This window comes from Alligator sinensis, unplaced genomic scaffold (assembly GCF_000455745.1).
Source record: "Alligator sinensis unplaced genomic scaffold, ASM45574v1 scaffold753_1, whole genome shotgun sequence".
Classification (NCBI taxonomy): domain Eukaryota; kingdom Metazoa; phylum Chordata; order Crocodylia; family Alligatoridae; genus Alligator; species Alligator sinensis.
This window is the reverse complement of record NW_005842625.1, coordinates 357,062-364,105: the sequence shown is the minus strand read 5'-3', so window position 1 is coordinate 364,105 and position 7,044 is coordinate 357,062. Positions and strand designations below refer to the sequence as shown.

At 38.9% G+C, this 7,044-nt stretch overlaps 1 protein-coding gene across 1 annotated transcript in view; it reads left to right on the top strand.

Annotated features, from left to right (window-relative positions):
- Positions 1 to 341: 341 nt before the first annotated feature.
- CNIH3 (cornichon family AMPA receptor auxiliary protein 3) overlaps positions 342 to 7,044 on the top strand; it is a 79,544-nt gene continuing 72,841 nt past the window's right edge. Inside the window, exons 1-2 of the mRNA XM_025215144.1 lie at positions 342 to 412; positions 3,353 to 3,400. The gene's annotated coding sequence lies outside the window, so the exon portion shown is untranslated. The remainder of the gene's footprint in view (positions 413 to 3,352; positions 3,401 to 7,044) is intronic.

Genomic DNA, 7,044 nt, shown 5'->3' with positions numbered 1-7,044 from the left:
TTTGTATAATGTTCTTGTAGATTACATTTGTTTCGTGATATATATATATCATACATATGATGATATACATATATACATGTGATATACACACTATTTTGTATACTATTACTGAACATTATATATGTATGTATGTATGTTTGGAGATATATATGAATTCATATATATGTGTTTGTGTGTTCAGAAAGATGATACAAAACATAAAGGTGCAAATTCATTAGTTAATTTGAGAAGAATTGCGACCCAAGTAGGTCAGAATGGGATTTATTAACGGTTATAAAGGAAAATATAGATGTTTTATCAAATTACTGCTTTTGTTAAAATGTTTGAAAATATTTTCTTGCAGATAATCGCCTTTGATGAGTTAAGGACAGACTTCAAAAGCCCCATAGATCAGTGCAACCCTGCTCATGCAGTGAGTATACCTTAAAGTTAACTAATCATTAGCTACTGGATGGAAGAAGATATACTGAGCAATCAACAAACATAAGTTTGGAAATGTACATACAAGTCTATAATAAATGTGGTTGTAGTTTTTAAGAGAAAATACTACTTACTCTTGATTTAGAATCTTATTGTAGTCTGGATAAAGTAACATGCAGCTTCTTTATGGAAAGAATTTCTTTTCCTGTTGAAGGTGGCACAAGGGCACTTCAGAATCTTAGAAACTGAAGCTGTAATGTGGTAGGTAGGGTTTTCATGCACCTCTCCATTCAGAGATCTATTTCTCCCTTTAAAATCCTTTTCTTGTACTCAAGCAGTGGAATGACCCCTTTATCCAAGACTGACTCACTTCCTATGTACTAAATTGCTTTGCTGACTAGCTGTGATGAGAGACACTGTCATACACCTTGTGCCTAGAGGCAGAGGTCCAAGGGTACACCTATACTTATGTTGAGGTTTGCTCTCCACCAGCCCAAGTCATTCAGATGCTTTTTCCTATTTTTATCTTACCTTATATCATGCACCACAGCTATTCATGTTGCTTTATGTGAAGCAGAGCTGTTCTAGGAATCAGCCTTGTTTTTGTGTCTGGGCTTATCTCTGCTTAACAGGCAGTAGAGAGAGAATTTAGGGTGCAGAAGAATCAGCAGTCAGGAACAGAGATCTGAGACACAGAGAGATTAGACAAGAAAACTGTGAGCAGTAGACATAGTTCATCTGACTCTTATGCTAGTGCCTAAACCAAAAGATCCTGTATCCTGTTTCAGAAGATCAGCCCTACTCCATCTTTGTTCTGAGAACAGGATCCATGTTGGCAGTCCTTATATCCACTTCCCACTAAAGCCAGTAAAGTTTTGTCCAGGTTGACAGCCAGCTGCATGAATCTTGTCATGCTGTATGACTTTCTTTGGAAGAAAGGTGTCATAGAAGGACATATTATTTTTCTTGTACCTACTACTCTCCCCAAGTTGAAACTTTTTTTTTTTGACAAAATGATTACATTTGATGTGTGGGGTGAAAAAGGGTTTTTTGGGGGGAAGTGCAGGGAAATATTTTTACCAACTAAAATCAAATTAAAACCAGTGGATTAACCACTGAAGGCTGAGAGAGAGTTGCCTTCACACATCGTTTCATTTCATTATTTGCTTAAGAAAGATTGCTGTACAGGTGCCTTTTGCCACGCCTACAGGAAAAGATTAGTGTCCCTCAGGAGAGCCACTGTTCTAATTTACTGTAAGAGGAGGTATATTTGCTTCTCCTTTCAGGTGGCTCCTTCTTCCTGAGTGCAGTGCACTAAATTTTATTCTGTGCTGAACCATGGTAAATGAAGAGAAATTCCTAAGAGTACAGTAAAGATACTTCAGATCTGTTCTGATGTAGCCAAGATCAGAATCTCACTTGGTGATTTTAGTCTTGTATCTAGTTACTGCGAAAAGTGGTTTTGCTCATTAATTTTATACCTATGAGTCTTTTAAAAGGAAACCTGTGTAAGTTTTTGCTTTATTTTCTTTCTGTATGCTGGGTCTGTAGTATCCTGCTGTAACACTCAAGTGCAGGATCTTTCCATATGTATATGCATATGTATTAAACTGGGAACATTCTAGGACATTATAAATACAGAAATATATTGAAAGATCGTGCATTTGAGTGTTACAGTAGGATACAGAAGATCCAGCATACAGAAAGAAAATAAAGCAAAAAATTAAATAGGTTGTCTTTTAAAAGACTCATAGCCGTGAAATATATAAATGAAAAATGTAATGTATTTAATTGAACATTTTAGGACATTACAACTACACTCTAAGGCCATGTCCACATGAGTGCTTATGTGCATTTTGTGGTGACTTAAAGACTTCTGTGGTGCCACAAAATGCATTCCATGCTCATGATTTGGTTCTGGAGCCAAATTTAGATACTGGGAGATCCTGGGAACAATAAAAAAAAAAAAAATTAAAAAAAGTGGAAAAAAATTGGGGTAGCACATGTGGCAGTAGCATGCACCGCCTGAAACTGGAGTCTGGCCTTCCAGAACCACGCTTTGGCTGCCGTCCACATACCTGGATCACTGCTGCTAGAGCCCCGGGAGGTCCCCAGGACCCCAGGTAAGGATGCCAGGCCCAGCCCAGGTGCTGGCCCCAGCCTCCCCTACCTCACTTGGGACACCTTGTTGCAGGCCAGAGCACCTGTGCAGGGCCATTCCCCAGGGAGAGCTAGCAGTGGCAAAATATGTGCCGCTACTGTGTGTCCCGGGGGAAATGCCTGTACTTGCTTGTTTGGACGTGCCCTCCTTATAGCCTGATTGCTAACACATGTGCTAGTTATAGAAGTACCTATGTTGTACAGATCTGCATTTGATCTTCATGTGGAAGCACTCCTGAAGTCAAAGTGAATCTGAAAGTTTTGTCCTTGCTTTTTCTGGAGCAATTCAGTTCTAGTTTAGGTGTGGACGAAAATTGACTTTAAAACGTTAGCAATGTGAACTTCATGGCTTAGTTTGGTCTCTGGAAGATTTTCTCATCTGAAATTTGGGGTAATAATTACTTAACACAAAAGGATGTTGAGATCCTTTACTTTCTTGTATCTTTGTGTGACAAGGTGTTTAGCAGAATTTGCAGATTCATTGGAATCTGACAGGACTGCAGCCTGGGAGCTTCTGCTATAGCCTCGAACTCTTGACCCCTGAGCTTCCAGCATCCCGGTGTCTACACCACTGGACAGGCTATGTTAAGATAATTACAAAAATCACAGTTATAGCTGTAGACAAGAGAGATATATTTCTGACCTGAATGCAATGATTGAGGCTTGTATTTAAGGTAGAGATGATTTTTGACCCATTATATTAGCAATATCTTTTATTGCATTCATAACAGGATCTAACCCGCAATCCCTTTTATCCTGCATTTTTTGACAGCGAGAACGACTGAGAAATATTGAGCGCATCTGCTTTCTTCTGAGAAAGGTGAGCATTAATTAACATGTGATATTCATGGGAATTAAAGCTATTCTGTGGATGCTCTGGGTATAATCCATTTATCCTTCTCAGTGATCGTTCACTATTACCTATGAAAATTTGAGGCTCTAGTGCATGAACTAAAATTAAGTGGATCTTTGAATAACAAATTGAGGCTAATTAGAAGGGGCTGCCATCAGTCATGACTTCTTGACAAGAAATGAAAATTTTGAAACGTGATCTTCTGTTAATTACCTGATTTTTTAAGGTGATGGATAGTTTTGGAGCTGTAAATGCATGATGCTTATAGCCATACGCCCTATGCTGCCACTGAGATCTAAGACTTGTAACTGTTCTTTTCTAGACGGTCATTTACTAATTATTTGATAAATGGAATATTTTATTTTTACAAATTCAATATCTTGATTTTTTTTAATGGAATAAATTGGAAAGTTGGGATTACAGAGGCTGACTCAGTGATGATCCTAAGTGCTCTCAGATAATAAGGAAGAATCTTGCAGAACTGAACCATTAATGGGGTAATTTAAAAGGGGAATTTTCAAAAACATTCAATGTGGCCTGATCCTGTTTCCATTAAAGTCAAACCCCTTGATTTTACTGGATGCAAAGCTAGGTCAGCACTGAACATCTTTTGAAAACCCCACTGTAAAGAAGCAGGTGTAAACTGTGATCAGTATTGGGAATAGAATTTGTTACTGTCAGGACCTAAAAATCACAATTCTACCACATATTCTAAAGGAAGAATGACATCATCTTATTAACCACTAGATGCAGGCATGATCAATTTGGGCATATTCCTTTAACAAGTTTGGGTATATCCATACTGTTATTTAGGATCAACCTTAATCAGTTCATCCTTCCTCTACTCACTCTGTATCCTGTTTAAAAGCAGTCTACGTTGTGTTTTTTTTTAGTTAAGTGTAGCATTAAGATGTCTACAGGCCACAGAGAGGGGCAGGCTTGGATGCAAGTGATAGCAGGAGCTCACGGAACGTGTGGTCAGTGGGGATGGGAATGACCTTAAGATTGACTGTAACTGTCAGTGGAGACATAGCCAAGATAATATTGGTTGTTTATCTTATGTCTTTTCAAATCATTCTTCCTGTACAGATCAGAAGAAAAAACTTGGATTTCCAGAAATAGTTTCAATAAATGTATCTATGCATATTATTCTAGAATTCAGTGCAGGGTCACAGTATTCTGTCCTTAGTAGTTTACGTTCAACTATTCAGGCTGGAAAATATGGTAACCATCTTTAATAGGTTATCAACCAAGTCCATCCCTATTGTAACTGAGAGAAATCTGTAGAGGTAGTTGAAGGGTGAACTTGGTTCAACAGTCAGTTTTTGTCCTAAAATAACTTGATACAACCCCTATCAACTATGAGATGGGCATGTATTTGAGGACAGAATTTGATCCAGGCCTTTCTTGCATAGTTCACTGAAGTACGGTAGATGGATGCTTAATTCATAGATGTTAGGGTCGGAAGGGACCTCAATAGATCATCGAGTCCGACCCCTTGCATAGGCAGGAAAGAGGGCTGGGTCTAGATGACCCCAGCTAGATGCTTATCTAACCTCCTCTTGAAGACCCCCAGGGTAGGGGAGAGCACCACCTCCCTTGGGAGCCTGTTCCAGACCTTGGCCACTCGAACTGTGAAGAAGTTCTTCCTAATGTCCAATCTAAATCTGCTCTCTGCTAGCTTGTGGCCATTATTTCTTGTAACCCCCAGGGGCGCCTTGGTGAATAAACCCTCCCCAATTCCCTTCTGTGCCCCCGTGATGAACTTATAGGCAGCCACAAGGAGCTGAGCAGGAGCAGATGAGTAGAGGAAATGGTAATGGGGCTTGACTTTCCTACACTTATAATCTCAAAGTAATCTGCTCCAAAATGTCAGGTTCCTGTGTGCTATTGTCAATCTCTATAGAATTTTCACACCTAAATTTCTCCTGTAATCCCAGAGTAACAGGATATTTCTGCTAAAATGATCAACAGCGAAATAGTGAACAATATTGACTGGTGATAGCATGCAGTCTTGTGCAGAATGGCCTTGAGACAGAAGAAATGTGATTAAAAGTATATAGATCAGATTCAGCTGAAACTGGTGGGGCCTTTTGAGAAGTGCTGATGTTTTCATTATTACTGAGCACATCTACATGAGATGCTTATGCCCATTAGTCTAACAACACTGAGCAATAGTATGGTGCTTCAAAACAATGCTAATAGCCAACTGTGCGGTGTTATTAGGCTAATGCACAGTAAGCATCACAAAATAACTGTGCTCTGGTGCTACTGTGCAGTAGCAAAAGTTACTGCACATTTAGTTAGTACTTTATTAAGTGAATACTAAACTAAATGTGCAGTACCTAAGGCGCATTAATGAACATGTAGATGTGCCCACTGCATACTGGGTCATTCTGATCATAGGGTGTAACTGTGTTATATACTATTCATGTTGGGGATCCTTTTCTATAAAATGCTTTTGTCAAATGAATCATAACGTGATTCGTATTTGTTTAGATTAGACATGGGAAGCAAAATTCCTGGCTGTCAAGAAGTGTGTTTTAAGCACTTACTTAACAAGGGCTTGGTGTTATACACCTGGAAAGCAGGGAAGATATATATTTGTGTAATTGAAAAGTCCTAAAAAGATTTAGTAGCGTTTCAGGTAACCATTTTGCTGACTCAACAGCTAGTTAATTTCAAGCTGTGTCCCAGTTTCTATGACATAAAGCAACAGGTGAGTGGTAAATGTATTAATATATGTTAGTCCTCTGGGATGCCTTACCCACATCAGTGTTTAATTTTTATTGAGCCTAAGCTTCATTGCTAGCAGCATTATGGTGCCTTTAGGCTAATTACTGATACTGCATACACCAGGGATTGGGTTACTTCTGATTCACTTAAATTGTTTGTTAATGCAGCCTTTCCTCCAGAGTTCTTTGGGGACACATTTATTTTAATTGGGATATGCCATACAGGAAGAAGAGATGGAATAACTACAGAGATTTGCAAACTTTTCAAGTCCAACAATCACAAATAGTAGCTTTTGTCTGCCACAGCAGTTCTGGAGCATTTGTAGAGCGAAGCTTTGGGAAGGCAATTAAAATACAGAGAATGTGTGGCATGGACATAAGAAAATGTAAGGATGAAGCAGTTTTCAGTAAACCCTAAAGATGGCCTGTTTATTATAATATTGTTCCCACTGTATTTTTCGGGTAATTAACCTTACCATGTCTAGGTCTCTAAAATGGGAAGTGCTAACATACCTGTTTCACAAGGTATTAGGATTGACTAATATTGCAGATTACTTTGAAAAACAATAGCAACATCTACACACCTGCTTAACTGTGCACTAGACCAATTAGTTGCAGAGCAAAGCATCACTGTCTACAAGTGTAACACTATTAGTCTGCAGTAAACTAATTAATGCTGACATAAGATAGTACTATCTTACAGTGGACAGGACAGTCCACTGTAAGACAGTACAGTCAAGGACAGTACTGTCTTACAGTGGAGTAATTAACTGCAATTAAACACACATGTAGACACTGGCTTTGGGCATAAATTCCACCCAGTCAAACCAGCCAGTAGGGGGCCAGACTTCTGCCTGCTGCCTAACCACAAATCAC